The sequence below is a fragment of the Triturus cristatus genome, chromosome 6, assembly GCF_964204655.1.
Source record: "Triturus cristatus chromosome 6, aTriCri1.1, whole genome shotgun sequence".
Taxonomy (NCBI): Eukaryota; Metazoa; Chordata; class Amphibia; order Caudata; family Salamandridae; genus Triturus; species Triturus cristatus.
This window is the reverse complement of record NC_140589.1, coordinates 662,812,665-662,834,555: the sequence shown is the minus strand read 5'-3', so window position 1 is coordinate 662,834,555 and position 21,891 is coordinate 662,812,665.

Here is a 21,891-nt window from a genome sequence, read left to right as displayed (position 1 = left end):
TTAACTTGGCTGGATTTAATAAAAAGGCTTGGGACCCTCTGGCCTGAAATGGTGCAATAAGCTGGTGCAATTGCCAGTGCTTTTCAACCGTTTGGTGGCAGCAATCTGGCCTAACTAAAAGCTCCACCCCTTTCCCAGCTCTCTTTCTATCAGGACAAGCAAGCTCAAATACAGCTTCACGGGCAAGGACATTATTAAGGAAGATCAAAATAGCTCTGGGTTTGGTTTCTGTTTGACCAGGTCTTGGACGTAGAGAAAACGGAAAGCGATGTGCCCTCTGTACCTCTCTCTGCCAATCCCACTGCATAAGTTCAGGGTAGGCCTCAGTAAACAAGTCAATGATAAACTTGCGCGGATCCTGTTCTTCTGCCCCCTCAGGAATTTGTAGGACTCTTGAGTTGTTTCGGCGAGATCTGTTCTCTAAATCAGTCAGTTTCCACTGGGTGTCATCTTTCATGGTTTGCAAAGTCTCAGTCAGAGCCTTCTGTGCGTCAAGTTCGTCCTCCAAGCAAGAAATACGAGCTTCGGCTTCGTTGAACCTTGTAGTGAACTCCGTACAGGTCTTGGCTATGTGACGTACTGAGTTTTGTAGTTTGCAACAGGAGCTTTGGGCCCTCTGGCTCTTCACATGTGTCTCCTCCCTATGAGTCATGATGGTTTGATATATCAAAGCCAATGATACCTCTTCTGATGGTTCTGCCGCTTTTGCCTTAAGTGAGTCCATGTGGTGGCAGTCCCTGGTGCCAATGTCTAATTCTGTTGAAAAGGAGTAATCCCATTGAAGAGCATTGTCGCCATTATTACCATCTGTCTGCTTGGCTCCTTCTCTTGCCTCAGGATTCTTACGTATTGTCCGAGGGCTGTCATCCGACAAATCCCCCGTGCCTTCCGGCAGCATACTGCTATAATCACTTCTGCCACCATCAAAAGCAAACCAGTCTGCAGCATTGCAATCGCCTCTAGATCCTCGTTAGAAGAAGCTGAGTGGTCTGAGATTTTAAAACTTAGACACACTGTCTCTTTATCGGTACTCGGGGAAGATTTTTCAATGTTATCAGTGCTTGTGTGTGTATTGCCTCCACACCACCATTAGTTAATGCAATTGCATATATAGATGAGTTGTTTATTAATAAAATCTGTGGGGGGTCCATACACAGAGATCCATCACTTGTTTGCGCACACTCCCGAATAGGTAAATGGGCAGAGTCCAACCTCCCCAACCCAACTTGGGGAGAGGCAGATTCTCTCTCTGCCTGTTCCTGTCCCACCAAAAAGTCAGACCCCTTCCCATCTCCTATATCTAAAACAGGCAAGTCCATCTGGGAGAACTGCGGTGATTTTTTTTTCCTTCCCCACCGAAAACAACAAGAGTATAGTACGCTTACCGGAGCTGTCTTTTACAGTCTTCTCCCCTGTTGTGGCGGTATCCTTCTTGTTTGTTCTTCCATTGGAATTTGAAACATTCTTGCCAGCAGCCGTAGCAGTTCCTGTGACCGCGGAGTCAGCTAGAGTGCATGTTCTTCCTCTTCCAGCGTTAGGGGGCATCGTGCGCTGAGCACCACTTTCCCCTCTCCGGCTTCCATTGAATGTAGGTTCCGTAGGACGCCACCGCAGCCAGCTCCTAACACTGGTCCTGTAGCCGCCACGAAGTCGCCAGATCCTCGCAGCAAAAGCAGCAGCTGCGTAGCCAAGCATACCAGGAGCAATTGTCTTGACCCTTATCTGGCAGCGCCGTTCTGTAAATGCCTTCTATCTCTTTCAAGTTCCATAGAGGTGCGGGAGTCCAGGAGCAGCCAGTTCACTCGCCTGAGCTGGCGGACACCATCTTGCCTCGGTCCATATTAGTGCATTTCTGTGGAATGCTCCTTCTCTTCCATTTAAAAGGCAGCCAGACATTATTTACTCTTAAGGTGGAAAGGCAAAACCACAATTGCAACTATGAGTCACTTTTATTCCATTCCTGACATAAATGCGGCTACACGGTCTCCGCAATATGAGTAGTGCATTTCACTCACTACTACTCACTTCAGACATTGGCCACACTCACAACCTCCTCTCTTTCAACCACGGACAAGAATAGATGTAAATCACACGTGTTCTATTCCTCACTCCTCTTTGCCCCTCTGAATGTGTATGTGCAGTGACTAATATCTGGATATCACCACCACTCTGGTCATCATGCACAGTACAAAACACTTCCCACATAGGCCACACTCAAGTACATTTCCACACAAGAACTCCCCTACAGTGTGGCATGCTACCAGTCTGCTAATGCACAGGGGCGCAAGATGAGGTTCATGGAGCACTATATGAATGCAACTGCAAAGCAACACTTTGGCTACTCATACTACTATTATAAACTTAAAAACATTATTATTCAAATGATATGTTGAGAGGTTTATTTCTTGAACTGAATTCCACCCTGGGAAATCTTCCATCCCACATCAAAGGGCTGCTTCTATCTACAATGTTAGTGCATGATCATCTATTAACATCTATATGTGCCTTTAATCCGTACCAAACTCACTGCTTCTACCTAAGGGCTACAATAAAAAATAAACATGGGGATTGTTTGTGTGCAAGTACCACTTCATGAAACTACATCTAGGGCATTCTGTCTATTTGCATCAAATCATTCAGTAAAAATATGTATCTGGAAATTGAATCACCAATTGAATAAATTGCAACTCTCACAACTGCTTGCTGATTAAGGCTCAAATGGTCGATTTATGATTAGTGAAGACAATTAATATCCATTAACTGCTACAGTAGGCTGATAATACTGTACTGCATCATTCATCATTACAGGAAGCAGTCTAATTATAGACTGCAATCAAATAATTTAGTGGTACCATTGATTGATGGCATTTCTAAAAATTGCCCAATGATGTGCTGCATATGTTGAAGAGTTTGTCAAAATGATTGCACTTAATGAGAATGAAAACTGTGATTGTCCCTTTATTAATGAGAAATACAAATATAATTATCCATCAATGTCACTATCTTAATGAGAAAGAAAAATGTGACTGTCTCTCTCTTTAAATGTGCCTACCTATATTTACGACAACTGTTCAAGAAAGTTTGTTTCTATAATGTGTTTTCATCCCAGAATGCAAGTGTTATTTATAAAACGAATATGATATAGCCCTGGCCTCGCCTGAAGAATTTAGAGAAAAAAGCAAAAGTATATCTAACGTGATGAGTGGTTCTTATAAAAATTTGGGATTGAGCCTGAAAACCAGTTACAGAACCCAGGATGTGTTGTGGTGAGGCCAAATATTAGGAGCAGAATTAAACTGCAGTTACATTTGTGGTCCAGGGAAGTAAAGTGATCGGCCAGTATTGAAATATATGGTAATCAATAGCAAAAACCATGATTAGAAGCCACATCTTAGATTTCAGCTTGTATGAATTTAAAAATGTGCATGCGCGCTTGGCACAACTGGGAAACCTTTTAACTACACGTGTGAGCCAAAGTATTGCCATGTTCCCCAGTTGCACATGCCATGACAGGCTATGACTGTTTCCGGCTTTTACTATGAAGGCTTCCTGTAGGAAGAGAGAGTTGTATGAGACATAGATGAGGATTAAGAGAGTACATGCCTCTAGAGGAAACCGAACATGGAGAACGAGATTAACAGGGCAATGAAGAACAGCCATCAGTAGGCCGAGGGTTTGGACAATGGAGCAGAAATTACTTGGGAAATAAGGTTCGATCTTATATAAAGTAAGCAGATTTAAGTCTATGTTTTGGTTACTTTGAGGCACGAGGCACAGGGACACTATTGAGTTGAGAATGAGCCCAGGGATTTTGCCGCTGAGAAGAAGGTAGGGGTCATTGAAAGGGGTCAGTGGTGTTTTGGCAGATTTTTGGGAGGAGGATGAACTGCCTAACATGAGACCATCTCATCCATTTAAAAAGAAGGCTTTTGTTTGGGATTATAGACCCCTTTAAGGAGGCAAATATAAAAGTGAAGTGAATAATGATCAAATATTCAATCGTTCTGCCTACTTGTTTTTCATTTCTAACTCTCCAATGAATTTTCTTCTTTTTCTCTCTCTTCCTTCTGTGAATAGGTCACAATCCTTGTCTGTGCAGAATTTGAAAATAGGTTTTGGTTTCATGCGGTAGTACGAACAGGAAAGATAGGGATGTTGTGGGTTCGTGAATGTGAAAAGAAGTTAATGATAAAAGAAGCGTATGCTTGGGTGAATAGAAATTCATCTGTCAAAATGCACATAGACCATTTGTGTTTATGTTATGGATGAAATGTCACAGTTAGCCTTATACAACTTGGCGTGATAATTGATGGGAAAACTTGGGATTACTTGCATGATCCACATCACTCCTATCATATGCACTTTAACTAGCGCATTTTGTTAGTTTGGCAAGAGTGTGCACCTTTGTGTGCTTAGCATGTATGTTTCTGCTTTCCATAATTTTTTCATCCTCTGCCTAGTGTCCTTCCTCATGATATGAAGTTTATCTCATGCTCCACCCCCTTTCTCACAAATCCCCGATCTGCATTTATTTCCATCCCAACACACATCTTAAAACAATCTCTATAAACTGCCTCCTTCCCTTAATAACTTCCTAAACCCTATCCAAGCTCAAAAGGCCTTATTACCAAGAAGTCCCAAAGGAAGGGAGGGAGTGTGGGATGCAAGTAGTGGGGCGAGGAAGAGAGAATGGGAGTAATAAAGATTACTGGTAAGTAATCTAGGCATCACCTCCTCATCCTCTTTGTCACCCCATTTCTTGCATAATGAGCATATGCCCAAGCAAGGGCAAGTGCTTTCTTGTCAAACCCCTAAGAAGAAGTGAACACCAAAAAATTACACCAGAATAGTACATAGAAACCCCCTTTAATGAAACACACCAGTAGCATTGAAACTAAGATCGAACCATAATACAAGACAGAAATCACAATGAGATGTGAGAAGCTGCATTACAAAGCACACCAGAACCCAATTTGATCTCATTTTGCTGTGAAACTTAAGCCTGTAATAGGAAATAAACTTGGTTGAAGAAGCCCATGTTGCAGCAGCAAATATCTGGAAAAAAACTCCCGCTCAAGAAGCAGCCATGCCTCTAAGGGAATGAGCTAGAATAACATCTGGAAAATCTTTCCCTGCCAGTTTATATGCTAGGAAATCACATATTTTATCTACCTTGCTAAAGTGGCATTAGAGCACTTAAACCTCTTCTTGCAGGACTAAAATTAACAAATAAGTTATCTGATTTCCTGAAATCAGCTGTTCTTTTCAGATAAACCAAGAGAGCTGTTACCACATCATGACTTGTCACTATGGAATCTATAGAAGAAACATCAGACAATAAGAGCAGAATAATCTCCTGATTCATGTGAAAAAAGGAGTTACCTTTAGGTAAGACATTTAGACTCAACGACAAAACCGCCCTATCTTTAAAAAATCTTCAGATCAGATAAGGTTAACATCACTAAGGCGATCCTAATTCACCTGGAGCAGTATTACACGAAGTGCTCCAGTAGCGCAACGGGCATTTGCGCCCGATTTGCCTGCACCTGGGGCACTTTGGTATTACAGAAGGGGCGGCAGACACTTGTGCGGCTCCTTCTGTAATACCAATAGTACTGGCTCACATAAGTCGCCAGCGCTATCTTCAGGGGAAGTTCCTTCATTTGCATGAATGTGTGCCCCTTGCAAATGAGGGAATCCCTTTGCCTCTGCGCAAAAAAAGCTCTCAGTAGGCGCACTGACAGTCTGACACCTAAAAGGTGGCGAGCTGTCAGTGCCCCCCTGATAGCGGACATCTGGAAGGGGAAAGGATCTCCTACGGACCCCCTAGACATCCCCTTGCAGGTGGGTGCAGTCACTAACTGCACCCGCCTGCAAGGGGATCTCTAATCCCCTTTAAAAGTGCAGAAGGGGGCCACCTGCTGTGGAAACACAGAGAGCTCCAAAGCAGCCACTCAGTTTTTCACATGAATGCGCTACCCCCAGGGCAGTGCGAGTTCGCGTCTGCCTTGAGGGCAGTGCATTCATCATAATAGGGTGCATTTCTCTTAATTGCGCTGGGTACACCTTTTAAAAGTAAAACAGTTAAAGAAAGGCCCTTCTTTCAAAGGCCTTTTCTCTCATCCTCCAATCTGACAGCTGAAGATGAGCTACGGATAAAGGAGACATAACTGTACGGGCTAGAGGAGGAGGAGGAGCAAAGGGCATACCCACTCTTTGTCCACTGCCAGGGAGTGGAAAAGAGAGAACCATTTTTGCTTCAGCTAAAATGGAACTAGTAGAATCAAGTCTATCCCCTCCTTCTGAGCTTTGAGTAGAACCCTCCAAATTAAGTGAATGAGGGGGAAAACATACAGCGAATTCCTCGACCAAGACTGGGGAAGATCATCCACTCCCATTGCCTCACTGTTCAGAAACCTTGAAAAGAATAGAGGGATCTGGGTAGTTGATTGATCCACAAATAAATTCACTTTTGGGGTTTCCCATCTGAGACATAGTGCCTGAAAAAAGTGTGTTTGAGGATGTATCCTTCGGAGCTGGGAAAACTCCTGCTCAATCAATTTGCTTGGACATTCAGAGATCCCAGATATGAGCTGCTGAAATAGACAGGAGATTCTTTTCTATCCCATAACATTATTTCTAGAGCTTAAGGACTGACACTTTGTCTCAAACTGCTGATTGATGTAGGCCTTTGTTGCCAGATTGGATGCTTGGACTAGCTGCAAAGACCCTTAAATCTGAGGAAGGAAGAAATCCAGAACCCCTGGACCAAAATCAGCTCCCTCTAATTGGACAAGGTGAGCGACTCCTGGCGTGGCCAAAGGATTTGGATCGACATGTCTCCCAGAACTACCCCCATCCTCAACTGCTGGCATCTGTAGTCAGGATTTTCAGGTTCAGGAGAGTCACAAGAGTTTCCTGATGTAATGTCTGAGTCTCTATCCACCAAGCCAATTGATTTCAGATCACTGACGGTGGCAGCAACTAGGAACAGTCTTCGCCCACCGGAATAGCTGAAGAAAAAGACTGAAAGTCTTTGACTAAAAATTGAGAGGCATAAACAAACTAAATCCCAGCTGTCATGGAAAGGCTCAACACAGCATATGCCCTCTTATGTATACCCTCAGACTTCTTATCCACAGGATTATAAACTACAATGTTCTCAGTCAAGAAGGAAGCTGAACTGACAAATTAATCAAAAGGGGATCAATGACAACAACTGAGCAAGTTCCAGATCAGTTGGTAGAGCCTCCCCATAAAGAGTGGAACTGTTACTCTGTCAGGATCTTTCGATTCCCTTTGAATCACAGGAAGTTTAGGTATTGAAGACCTCTAGAACAGCCAAAACCAGTCAACACTTGTAGAGGGTTGCTCAGAATTCATAGGAAGTTGAAGGATGGAAGAGCAGTAGGACATAATTGCCTTCTTCTCCTCCACATGAAAATGTTTATGACTTGGAGTAGAAGAGCTATCAAGAAAACCCAGTTCTTCTTCCTCATAATCAGGAGATGTCCAAGATGACACTGAGGAGGGAGAAGAAGCCGAAAACTGGGAGGAAACTGAAGTGGGAGAAGACTGACGAGGCAAAACTGGTCTCTCCGATATCGCTCACATGCCTCAGAGAGCGATCTAACCATCTCCTGCAGGTTTTTATCTGGAATTAAAGAAGTCCAGGTTTTACCATGAGAGTAACCCCTGACTTCACCTAAAGCCTTTTCTCCAGGAGAAGGAGGAGAAAGATGATGACTTTTCAGCGAAAGCCTGCTCATTTTTATCCTGGAAGCAAATGAGCAAAGAAGGAAGGTCTCTAAAAAGGTCTTTATATACACCTGCCAGGTCCTTAACATAAGAAGCAAAAATAATGACTGACCAAAGTAGGAATGATAAATCATAATGACAAAAACAATATAACATATACCAATATGCAATCTTCAAAATCCAAAATGTATGCAAACAATAAAAACTCAGGCAGTGACATAGCTGCTTAGTGATAATGCATTTCTGCTACCTCCATACAGCTGCTCAGGCTTTATCTGACAACAATTTAAGGTAAGCTATGCTGAAAATAATAACGTACCACAACACTGTAAAGCATAAGAAAATAAGGGAATTGTATATTCTAAACAGGGAGGTTAAATGCAGGCCAAAGCACCACTATTGTTCAAAGACACCCACAGAAACAGGTGCTAACAGCCAGCCTGAGTGCCCCTCCTTCAAACAAAATAGCAGACTGTAGTGCCATCGACTACTAAAGTCTGTGGAGAGAAACCATGTGAAATCCCAAGAGACATGAGTCAACTGGTTTTCCTTGTGCGCCTTGTAGGGCAGCCAATAAAAAGCAGAGGGCATGGCTGCACACTAGTTGCGTAGCAGATGCGAGTGACGGCACAGGCTCCATGTGGTTTTTTATATAGCACATGCGCAGTGCAAGCCCAGGCAGCATTAACCACAGGGGTGGGCGGCCTAGCTCGGCTGCCGACATCACAACGGTGACAGGGTCGGTACTTCACTCTATCCAGCCTGCCATTATCTGCCTCTCAGTGTCCCTTGCGGCAATTACCCGGCAGGAAGCCACTTCGGCGGTGCTTGTGCCCCGTAGAAAAGAGAGGGTGCACCGGGCTCTGTTTATCCCATGTAGACAAGAGAAAGCATGTAGGGCCCTGCTGTATTTACCTTGGCATGATTCCACCTGTGATGGGCTGTCAAAAGTTTCCTTTGCCAGTGGTGGGCCTTCAAGAGGTTTCTTCACCCGTTGTGGGCCCCTGAACACTCCACAAGGGGGCCTGCAGCCTCACCCAAAAGCCGTTGCTGTTCGCTTCTACTCAGTCGCGGCCAGAATGTCTCGCGGGTGGGCGGGCAGAGAGTCGCACGGGGAGGGGGGTAATTTAAAAAACAAAAAAACGTACTCTTGCCTCTGGTTCAGCGTTGGGTCTCCTCTCTTCCTCTCTGCTCCTCAAAGGAAGTAGGCAGTCTCCCTCTCCTCCCCTAAGCCAATCACAACGCTGCAATGGCATTGTTGTGATTGGCTGGGATGCCGACCACACATGCGTCTATGGGGAGGCTGTTTTCTCCATGCATGCGGCATGCAGCCTACATGGAAAAATGGGAGAGTGTGTATGACTGGTTTGGTCGGCCCTGGGGCCGACCAAACAGTCAACGCCCACAAGAGTGGGCAAGCCACTCTTCCGCTGCCTGGAGCAGGACCGAGCACCCAGCCCGCCCCATTCAAACCCTTCTGCATCTCTCACTGCGAGAAAGCGGTAGGGCAGTGCTCCTCCGCCCACGCGGAGGAGCCGCCCCTGCTTCTACTGCACTTAGGGGTCAATGACATCCACAAAGTATATAAAACCCTTACAGAATTCACACCCAGAACCTACACCGTTCTTCCTGCAGCCCTGAATGCACACTTCAAGCCAATGGCAAACATGGACTATGACCCTTTCATCTTTAGACAGGTACCCAACAAGAACCAGAAGATTCGCTAGACGGATTCTATGGCAGATTCAAAGAACATGCAAGCACCTGCTGTTTCAATGATGAACAAGAGGAGAACAGAGGCCAAATCATTCAAGTATGTGCATCATTCAAACTCAGAGAAGCCATACTGCGGGAATCCAGGAAGTCATTAAGAGACATTCTTACACTTGGTAGATCAAAAGAGTTCTCTAAGGTTTGTGCATCACATATGGAAGTTGCCCTCCACAGTACAATCAAGAAAGAACCAGTTAACACACTCCAACCATGATGCACAGCGAAAATCCCTAAGAGACCACAGGATGGCAAAAAGACATGTGAGTACTGCTGAGGGCAGTTCCAGAGACCAGTCAGCTGCCTGGCCAAAGGCAGAAAGTGTACAACATGTTGCAAGTACAACTACTTTGCAAAAGGCTGCAGATACTCGCAACACAAAGCCTCAAAAGAGACTGTCACCATAATTCCAGAAGTCAAAAGTAAACCAGAAGACATAGATGATGATGAGGTCACCGAGTACACCATGCATATGTTCTTCACCATTGGACATGCTGATACCGCCCGGAGACTGCTTCCCCAATGCCAGATCCATGTGGTGCAACACCCCATCACTGTGACCAACGACACTGGAGCATCCATAGATCTAATGTCAGAAAGCATGTATCAGACACTACTCAAGTCCCCAACTCTTGCAAAAGCCAAAGTAAGAGACTTTGATAATGGGCAAACAGAGCCGCTGCCCATGCTCAGGAGTTTCAAGTTGTCAGTCCTCCACGGGGATGAGTGTCAACACCACCATCTATGTGGCATACTGCAGCCAGAGCATGCTGTTCAGCTCAACCCACAAAGAGACTACATAGGGAGATTAAGAAACTGGTGGATGAGGCGAAAGACAATGAGTGGATTGATCCAAAGAAAGCTAACTTTTAGATTGCCAAAACCCAAGGCTGCCTTATTTTGACATGCTCCCGGAGATACACAAGTGGAGACTCCCCCCCTTCCCCAGAATGACCAATTGTATCAGGGATTCAAACAATCAATCAATCAGGGGTTGTTAAAGAGCGCTACTCCCTTCGTGAGGGTCTCAAGGCGCTGGGGGGGGGAGCAGCCCGGGTTCAGCCGAAGAGCCAGGTCTTGAGGCTATTTCTGTAGGGCAGGGGAGCATCTGATGTTGACTGGGAGGTCGATCCAGGCCTTTGCCGTGACGTGATAGAAGGCTCTTTCCCCTGCTATGGTTCTGCGGATGCGTGGTGTTTCTGCTAGGGCGAAGTCGGCAGAGCGGAGGTTTCTTTTGGGTGCATGGAAAGATACTATTTCGCTGAGGTATTTGGGTCCGATGTTGTGGAGGGATTTGTAGGTGTGAGTGAGTAGCTTGAAGGTTACTCTCTTCTCAACGGGCAGCCAGTGGAGGTCTTGCAGGTGTTGGGTCATGTGCTCAGGTCGTGGAGTTCCGAGGATGAGTCAGGCTGAGGTGTTCTGAATCGTCTGGAGTTTGTGGAGGAGGGATTTGTTTATTCCGGCATAGAGGGCGTTACCGTAGTCCAGTCTGCTGGTTATGAGTGCATGGGTGACGATCTTTCTTGCTTCGGGGGAGATCCACTTGAATGTCTTGCGGAGGATGTGGAGGGAGTTGAAGCAGGTGGAGGTGACAGTGTTGATCCGGCGGGTCATGGTGAGGGAGGAGTTTAGTATGATGCTGAGGTTCTGGGCGTGGTCCATCAGTGTGGGTGGGTTTCCGAGGGCAGAGGGCCACCAGGTGTTGTCCCAAGCGGAGGGGGCAGGTCCAAGGATGAGGACCTGCCCCCTCCACTTTGGGGCGGGTCCTCCACTGATTGAGTCAGTGTTGGACCCCCTGTTCCAATTTACCAATTGCTTTCTCTGTCCTTTGGTTGAAAAAACACAATCTGATGTGAAGGATACTAACCATTTCTTGAACATCCTGAGCAAAATCACCTGTAACCTGGAGTCTTCTGATTAGCTGGTTGGAGATACCGGCACAGAGGGCATTACCTTAGTTGAGGAGCTGTTGATTAGGGCCTGAGTGATAGTCTTTCTGGTGTTGGTTGGGATCTATCTGAAGATTCTGCAGAGTATGCGCAGTGTGTGGAAGCAGGAGGAGGCAGATGCATTGACGTGTCATTTCATGTTCAGTTGGCTTTTGAGGATGATGCTTACATTGCATGCATGGCTGGTCGATGTGGGTGTAGGTCTGTAGGCCACCAGCTGTGCTCCCATGTGGAGTTATTCTTACAGAAGATCAGTACTTCAGTTTTGTCAGAGTTGAGTTGGAGGCAGTTGTCTCTCATCCATTTGACTACATTGGTCATGGTGTTGCAGAAGTTGGTTTTGCCATTGGAGGGGTCCTTGGTGAGCGAGAGGATCAGTTGGGTGTCGTCTGCCTAGGAGAATATGTTGAGTACATGGGATCTGATGATGTCTTCAAGGGGGGTCATGTAGATGTTGAACAGGGTGGTGCTGAGGGATGATCATTGTGGTACGCCACACATTATGTCTTTGGGAGCGGAGGTGAAGGGAGGGCGTCTTGCTGTATGCCTATGTTGTAGAGTCTGTTGATGAGGGTACTGTGGGAGATGGTGTTGAATGTCCTGAAGAGGTCGAGGAAGATCAGGACCACGGTTTCTCTGTGGTCGAGGGGTGTTCTGATGTCATCTGTGGCAATCAGTGTTGTCTCAGTGCTGTGGTTGGCACTAAATCCTGATTGAGAGGCATCTAGTAGCTGCTTTTGTTTTAGGAATTTGGTAAGCTGCTCGTTGAAGGCTTTCTCGAGTACTTTGGAATGGTAGGGGAGAAGAGTGATCGCATGATAATTTTTGTTATTGCTGTGGTTGGCTAAGGCTTTTTTAGGAGGGGTCTGATGTCTGCTAGTGAGTTGCCTGTTGAGGTTGGCAGGTTGAAGGTTGAAATTGTTGTGGATGTTGGTGATCTTGCTGTGGAATTAGTCTGAGAGTGTCGTAGAGTTCTTTGGAGGGGTGGATGTTGTTCCCTATGGCAGTTGGGTTGGAGATTTCTTTGACTATTTGAAGAGTCTCTTTGTGTGGTTGGCTCTGGAGTCAATGTGGGTGGTGATGGCTGCTTTCTTGTCTTCCTTGATAAGTCGGTGATAGTTGCTGAGGGCTGTTCTGTGAGCTGTATGTCGGCGTCATTCTTAGTGGCGCCCCAGCTTTCTGTATTTGGTGGCAGGTGAGCTTGGTGGTCCTGATTTCAAGTGTATACCAGGTAGCAGGTTTAGAGGTCTTGTTTCAGGTTTCTGTGGGGTGACTTTGTTGGCGCTGTCGGTGATCCAGGTGGCAAAGTTCTGGACGGCCTGGTCAAGGTTGGTTGAGGCCTCAGATTGTGAGGTGGTGAGGGCCTTTGACCACTGAGTTTCGGTGACCTTGTTCCAGCTGCGGTGGTGATGTCATGCTGGGCGTCAGTGATGTTGAATGTGTACAATGGTGTGGTCAGTCCAGGTGAGGTCTATGGTGTGGCTGAATTTGATTCTGTCACTGGAGGTGAAAATGTGGTTGAGTGTGTGTCTGGCTTTGTGCATGGGTTTCGGGACCAGTTGGGTGAGGCCGATGTTGATTTAGTTCTCCAGGAGGGTGATGTAGATGCCGTTGGTGGGGGTCATCCATGTGAATGTAGAGGGCGCTGAGTAGGACATAGTGGTGAGAGTAGATTGCTAAGGGAGTGATGAGGTTGGGGATGGCATTGCAGAATGCTGCCCGGGGTCCCATCTCTTTGTAGGTGAGGGTGTCTGTCATCTTGATCTTCGCAGCAGTCTGAAGTAGGAAGTTGAGGTGTTCCATGAGAGGCGTGGGGTCATTGTTGGTTATGGTGCATCAGATGGTTTCCTTGTAAATAATGGTGATGCCTCCACCTTGTTTGTTGATGCGATCTCTGTGTAACATCTTGTATCCTTGAGGAGTGGCAGTGGTGATGCCAGGGTTCATGGAGGGGTTGAGCCACGTTTCGGTGATGTAGGCAACGTCCATGGAGAGGGTGGTGATGGTGTCCCAGATGTCCTTGCTGTGTTCTGTCCATCAACTGTTGTTTTTGCATTTGTTACCCCGAGTGGGACGGGTATGCCCAGACGTGGGTCCCGTGCTCTCCATGCCACTGGAATCAAGCTATCCTGGCTGACGAGGGCTGACAGCCCGAAACCGGTCCTAGGATGCTTGTTTCCAGTCCAGGGAGGACCTGGCTTGGCAGTTCGGGCTGGACTGTTCCCATGGGGCACAGGGTCAAGACTGATTTGCATATGGCTGGGTTCAAACTGGAATGGCATGGTGAGCAAAAAAACGATGGATTTAGGCCCAGATCTCTGTACTGGGGTGAATGTATGACATTGTTCTGCATTCTGTCCATCAATTGTTGTTTTTGCTCCAGTCCAGGGAGGACCTGGCTTGGCAGTTCAGGCTGGACTGTTTCCATGAGGCACAGGGTCAAGACTGATTTGCATATGGCTGGGTTCAAACTGGGATGGCATGGTGAGCAAAAAAACGATGGATTTAGGCCCAGATCTTTCTACTGTGGTGAATGTATGACATTGTTCTGCATTCTGTCCATCAACGGTTGTTTTTGCAGAGTGAGCGGGCATGGAGCAGGATACAATATAGTGGTTGCGAGGTATTTTTGGTGTTGTGGGTAGGAGTGGTGCAGGCTCTTTCGTAGGTTGTGTTGCAGGAGAAGGGGCAGTGTCAGCAGGTGAAGAGTCCTTTGGTGGATTGCAGGGAGTTCCTTGGAGATGTACTGTCAGGAGGAGGGAGGGTCAAAGATCCTGGACCAGGGTGTTGTGCAACCGGTGGTGCCTGGTGGTGTGTCCACTGTGCACGTCCGCTGTGTGGCTGTGTGGCAGCCTCCATTATTGGTCCTGATGGGTTGTCCTAGTGGTCCTGGGAGCTGGGCAAGGACCTGCAACGGGCAGCATGGCAACAGGATCAGCTCGCTGTGCAGGGGCAGGGGAAGTGGCAGGCAGGTGCTGGGGGTGTGGCAGCGTAGGGGGAGGGGCAGTGCTAGGACATGGGAGGGAGCAGCAGAGCAGGGACAGGGGCAGGGACAGCAATAGTGCAGGGACAGGGACCGCAGCCAGTGCAGGGGCAGGATGTGCAGGGCCAGGGGCGCAGCGCAGGGGGATCGGCAGTGCAGGTACACGGACCACAGGCAGTGGAGCAACAGCAGGCAGCACGGGGGAGCAGCAGCACAGGGACAGCAGGCAGTGCAGTGGCAGGAGTGTGGCAGCACAGGGGGAGTTGCAGTGCAGGGACAGGAACTGCAGATAGTGCGGGGACAGCAGACAGCTCAGGGGGAGTGGAAGTGCAGGGACAGGGGCTGGGGGTGGTAGTGCAGGGACAGGGGCAGGGTGGCGATCACAGTACCTTAAGCTTGGGTCAGGCAAAAGGTGAAGTGGCCCTACCCAGCCTCCTCTGGGCTCTGACTGGTGCAGTAGGGCCCATCCTTGGCCCAAACTTCTCCCGGGTGCCACCTACACGCGCCTAGCAATACAGGAGTCAGAGTGTAATTATGAGGATAAAGGAGAGGGAATAAAAAAAAGGAAGAACAATTCTGGGCTCTCCTGTCAGTGCCGGAGGCTGCTTGGAGGAGTAGTTTTTGTCAGGAGGGTCAGGAAAGTGTTAGATGCATCCATCGCTTGATAAACCTATGTTTTCCTTCAGAAAAATAATAGTATAGCAATTGACTTGGCCCATTCAAGCCCTATTCAACAGTTCATTACTCAGCAAGCTACTTTATGGAACTTACCACTAGTCACGGGACACTGTCCTTGTGGTCAGTGTCCCTTTTCCCATTCACAAAACATTCAAGATTTTTAGACCTGAGCTTACCTTAACAGAGGGAACAACGCTCATATATGAACTGCAATTCTGAGAATGTTGTTTACCTTACTGAATGTCTATATAAACTTAAATACATTGGTATGACATCTCGGAAGCTCAAGTTGAGGATTGGAGACCATAGGAGCACCATTCGTTGCAGGAAGGCATCGACCTGGATGACAACCCACTTTTTAGAGAAAGGACACAATGAAAAAGATATAGTTTGTACTATCATTGAAAAAATATCCCAGAATTTGAATATCCCTGAACTTTTTCCTGGAAAGAGAACAGCGTTGGGTTTGTAAACTCAAAACACACATAAGAGTTCTGAATGATGATATTCCTTGGTACTCTTTGAATTTGTCAACTGTCTAGGGTCTCTGATAGGAAAGGGGTTGCCTTTACCCTGTCTATCGAATTCTAATAAATGAAGTACCTGGCCTAAGTCTAATAGAATGCACAAAACTACTACTAATATGTGGAAACATGGTGTTATGGGATGGGCCCAGATCCTTGAGACCCTAGACTACTACTTGGTGTGCCTCTGGACCTCAACTTTGACCTTGGTCCTGAATCTACATAGGAAATACCTGATCATATGGTTATGCAAGGGTATAAAAAGTATAGTGACTTGTGTATCCATGTTTACACTTATGTGGTACAGTCACGTACACCAGTATGCTTGCGCTCCTCTCCGTGGGCTGAAAATTCCACTTTCTCCCTATGAGTTAATATTTAGTGTGATGCCTTAGTGTGATCTAAATCTACACACCACACTGGCGGTTGAAATCTTTTTCTGGTTTATTCTGCCCTTTCTTCTGTTTACATTGGCTTCCATTTGTCATTATTCTCTTACTCGTATTCTGACACGTAGGATCAGTTAGTGTTTGTTGTGGTCGTTAGGGGCGACATTAAGATAACCCATGTCAATGCAAAGTTTTCTTATATATTGTTTCTAGTTTTGGATACTTAGGGGCCTATTAGAATGGCGGAAAACCACCCCGTCCGCCATGGATCCGGAAATCAACCGCCCGCCGTCACCGTGGAAAATCCGGCGTCCAAATTAGGAACAACCACCAAAAAACACAGACCGCGGCGGAACGAGGCCAAGAAAAACTGCCTGTAGCGGGCGGAGATGGCCAAAACCCGTCCGCGGAGGTCGCATATGCGACGGTAAACAATCAAACCGCCGCCAGGACAGCAGAGACACCGCACGTCAAACTAGGATAACCCCGATACCCCGCGGTACGTTCAGCACTGTTTCCGACCGCTGCGATCGCAAACAGTGCTGAATGGGAGAGCCGGCGGAAGAGCTGCAGCACAGCCCCCGCTGCGGACACTCCGTGACAAATATGGCAGACGAAAGAAAAAACCCACAACAAGGCCACAAAGTGCACACAGCAAACTAGCCATGCCCCCAAAAACACAGAACCCACCCCAATGACACAACTACATGGCAAATACAAAAATACAAATCCCAGGATAACCCACGCAACACACCTGATGGAAATAACCCATTTGGACACACCCACATGGCTGAGTATAAAACCAGCCCCTTCCCTGACCACAATCCTTTGCAACATTCCAAGACTGAAGGCCACTAACCCTGACAACAAAGGATAGGCAAAGCAACACACCAGCACTACTCACACCACACACAGCACCACCACCACTTCCACACCTGCACCTCTGCCCCCCCCTGCACATCACACACCATACACCATACACAATAGCCCCACCCCCACCACTCACACCTCTGCACCCATAAACACACACCATGGCAACACATAAAATGCCAAAATTCACAGAGAGTGAGTTGAAGGTCATGGTAGATGAGATAGTCAGAGTGGAACCACAACTGTTTGGTAGCCTGGTCCAACAGACTCCATTAGCCACAAGAGCTCCAATGTGGGCAAGGATAGTCGATAAGGTCAATGCAGTAGGGCCAACCCTGCACTCAAAAAATGAATTCATGAAGCGGTGGCATGACCTGAAGGGGGTTGTCAAACAGAAGAGGAGCAAGAACTGTGAGCTGGCTGATAGGACTGGCGGTGGCCCTCCCATCCCACCAAAAATATTCATTGCCTGGGAGGAGAAGGTGCTCTCCATACTGCATCCAGAGAGTCTCACAGGAGTAGCCGGGGGTGTGGAGGCTGGTAAGTACAAACAAATGACCACCACCACACTGCTATGTACTGTCTTGCACAACTACAAAGCTACACCTCCTAGGCACAAGTACATTCATATGCACCACACACTCCCCAACACATGTCTCACAGATCCAACATTCACTCACTCACATCCACCCCAAACGTAGCTAGCAACATCACCATGGGGACATGTGCACAGGCAGCCAGCACAACAACTTCCACCAGCCCCCCTTGTCCCACCCCTGAGCAGGATGTAGCACTCCACACCACCCAGAAGCATTTGGAAGCCATTGTCCCACTACAAACAAACTAACAGGTAGGTAGCCATCTTAACAGTGAGGGCTGTTTGTGTGTGTGAAGACTGTACTACAACTCCCACCATGCCCCCTGCCCCACACCTGAGCAGGATGGAGCACCACCCCCACCCAAAAGCATGTTGCAGACATTGCATTGTTGACCGTCACCTAACAGGTAGGTAGCCATCCTCACAGGGAGGTCGGGGGGGGGGGCTTGCACTACAACTCCCACCAGGCAGCCCTGTCCCAACACAAGCAGGATGGAGCACTCCAAACCCAGAAGCAGTTCCAAGCCATTGGCTCGCTACAAACAAACTAACAGGTAGGCAGACATCTTCCCTGGGAGGTCTGTTTGGGGGTGGGATGCCTGAATAACAACTCACCCCAGGCCGACTTGTCCCCCAGACCATCACCATGAAGCCTCCCCTCCAACCCAGATGCATGTGTCAGCCATTGTATTACTACAAACAAACTAACAGGTTGGTAGACATATCATGCTTGCTTGTCACACCACTGAGCAGGATGCAAGCCTCCACCACAGACACACACACACACACACATATGTGTCAAGTCGAATCCAAATGGGAAAACATTACAAGTAAGTAGCCAGTATGTGCACACAGCCATTCTCCTCAAAAAGCATGGTGCCACATGACTACACCAGCCTTCCCATTGCACACACATACACACAGATCCTATTGCCACTTACAGTGTACACACAGCTAAGCAAATGAAACTGTCACAGCAACCAAAGTGTGACACACCAATGCACATATAGAAGAAAGTCTGGGCATAATCATGCACAGCACTGAATTCCATGTATATGTGCCATGGGGCCAGAGCAGCAAGGAACAAATCAGAAACAAGAAAGCATGATTGGTGGTACAAATCCAGATATGTACATGACAAGACCAAGGTATGCAGGAGATGACAATGGCCAGTTCATGCCCAGATGTAATGTCTGACAGGGCAGAGTAAGCCTAAAATAGTCCTCACCGAGATTTTCAGTTGCTCTAGTCACTGTACTCACAAATTATAGACGTTGCACATGGTAGCTATTGACATCTCACACCATGGACAAGTAATGCATGTACTACAGCATCATGTCAGGAGGCAAAGTAGTGCACATATAAAAAAATGTGATGATTAGTCAACTGTGTGGTGTACAAACAGTGAATGATATACAGCTAACACAAAACTTTTGGGTTGCACTATAATGACCATCTCCCATATGACCCACAGGTGACCAAGAACTCACTGCAGAGGATGACACGAGCAACCTGCAGAGCCAGTCTCCCCCCCGGTACATGGACTCTCAGATGTTGACTCCCGGGATTCTCTGGACAATGAGCTCGAAGCCGGCCCATCTGGTGTGCCATGGCGCAACAGGTCCCAGGACCCCATCGTCACCCCACCACATCTGCTGCAATACCAACATCTCTGCAGACCCCTGCTGTCACGGCCTGTGCGTCCTCCACCACCATCATCACCACCACCATCACCACCACAAGTGCTGCCTGCAACCTTGTCCCAGAGGATGACTACCCCACCCCACTGACTGAGGAGGGCAGGGAAAGGATGCAGGTGCCTACAGTGGTGAGGCAACAGGTCCGTGGCAGCAGGGAAGGTGGGAGGGTCAGGGTCACTCACAGACACCAAGAGGCTGGGACCCAATCCCTGGACGACATTAACAGAGTCCTTAGGGCATATGAACGTGCCCAGGGATGAACGGGCCAGTCGGAAGAAGTGTTCAGCTAGCTCATCCTGCTGATGAGGTCCATTGACACACGCATGGGACAAATTGTGAACCTCTTGGACCAGCAAGTGGCGGTACTGAGGGACCGGCCTGTGCCACAACCACCTCCACCTCCCTCTGGTGAGCTGCAGGATGACAGTTCACCATCCTCCCCTGCGGCCACAGAAAGGGGTGAGTCCTCAGACCCCACTGGCCCTACAGCAGGGCCCCCCTGCCAAGCGACAAAGGGGCTGTCTGAAGAAAACCCTGGGAGTAACTGGAGGCAAAGCACCTGCCAAATGCCAGTCACGGAGCCAGCCATGATGGCAACCCTCTTCACCACTGCATTGTGTTTTTGGCCTGTCCTTACCCACACTGCCTTGTGAATGGCATCTGTCTGTATGACTGGGTCACCACATCAATGTTGTGACTACTCGATTATCTCATTTACCACGACTGTCAACTCACTGCTCCACTAATCACCTCAATGTAAATGTTCATCCCCATCACATGTCACCATTGTACATAATAAATCCTTACACACATGTTGTTGTGTCTACTCCGTCTTTATTCCAGGATGTACAGTCTTCAACATGATTACAATGTACCAGGAGTATGGAATGTATGTAGGCAAGGAGAGGTTGAAGGCACCTAGGAAAACACAACAGAACAATATTCACTAGTCTGGGTGTGGCATCACAGACATCACACAACACCTACCATCAAGATAATCCAACATGCACACATCACAATGGGCAACAAGTGTCAACATACACATCCTGTCGATGTACAAAACTGCCCCTTCCAGAAACATTGTCAGCCACCACTGAGTCAACAACCGGCTGCAGTCACAAAGCCCACATACACCTTCACAACAACAGCAACATCATAATACAATGGATCCCTTCAATGTATTTCTGACTTTGGGTATGTGCATGGGACCAGAAGGTTAGGGGTGGTGGGAATTAGGGGCATGTTCTCTTTTTCTTTTTCATTTTTCAGATCATTACTCATGCTCACAGCCACAGTACAGATACTTGCCTTCATGCTTGGTTACGCTAATGGATAGTATTGACATGGCCTATATCACTGTTTGTGCTGCTTCATAGATAAATATAAGGTATCAGTATCCCTATATTAGTTGCAAATTATGCTGAGAGACAGAGGTACATTGTGATAGCAGAATAAGTGATCCTATACATTATCCACAAGGCTGCATTAATGCAAAGTGATAAACATGTTTTTCTAACAAAAATCAATAAACTGTTTAAAAAAAATAATCATACAATGGATCCCTTGTACATTGTCACTCACCTTCAAGTGAAGTAGCGGGTGATGAGCTGTTGATGCAGGTCAACACCTTCCTCCTCTCCACTGTCCTCATCACTGGACACGGGTTGGTTTGCAGGCGGGTGCCTTTGCTGCTCATCATCATCATCCTGGATCAGGGGGATCCCCTTGTGAATGGCTAGTTTGTGGAGCATGCAGCATGCCACTACAATCTGACACACCTTTCCGGGCAAGTACATCAGTGCACCTCCGGTCTTGTCCAGACAGTGGAAACGTGACTTCAGCAGACCAAAGGTACGCTCCTCCACACGACGTGTCCTCCCATGGGCATCATGGTAGCGGACATCAGCTGGTGTCCTGGGATTCCGCAGTGGGCACAGCAACCAAGGACGGTTGGGATATGCAGAGTCACCTAGGTGTGACAAACACAGATGCACGGTAAGTAGACATAATATCGAATTTAAAATATAGAATGGACAAAATATTGAATTTAAAATATAGAATGGACATAATATCGAATAGACATAATATAGTGGTTAATAATATCGACATGCAGGTAAGTAAAACCGATTGTCAAAATATAGAAGTACATAATATAGGCATTAAAAAATATCGAATTTTAAATAATATTGATTTTTCTTTAAGTGTTTTGTATGTTAGTATATGAGTTAAAAATGTATATTTTTTTGTAATGTATGTTTTATTTTTTTTAAAGTTACAAAATTTATGTAAAATAATGTTTGCGTATTTTACTTCTGTAGCGGGTTGTGGGCTTATAAGGGAATAGGGTGGGAAGTAATTTAATTATAATATATATTTTTATAAATTAATTAAAATCAATTAATTATGTGTTAATTAATTTTGTGTAATTTAAATCTGTAGCGGGTTTTGGGTTTATAGGAGAATAGGGTGGGAAGTAATTTAATGTCAATTAATTATTTAAATATTTTATTAATTAATAATTTAATATTTAATAATTTATATTGTCAATTAGGTTAGTTAATTTATTATTAATTAATTATAATTTGACTAATAACAAGAAATAATTAATTGGTAATTAAGTTAATTATGTTAAAAAAAATAATTAGTTAGTGATTAAAAATATATCACTTATT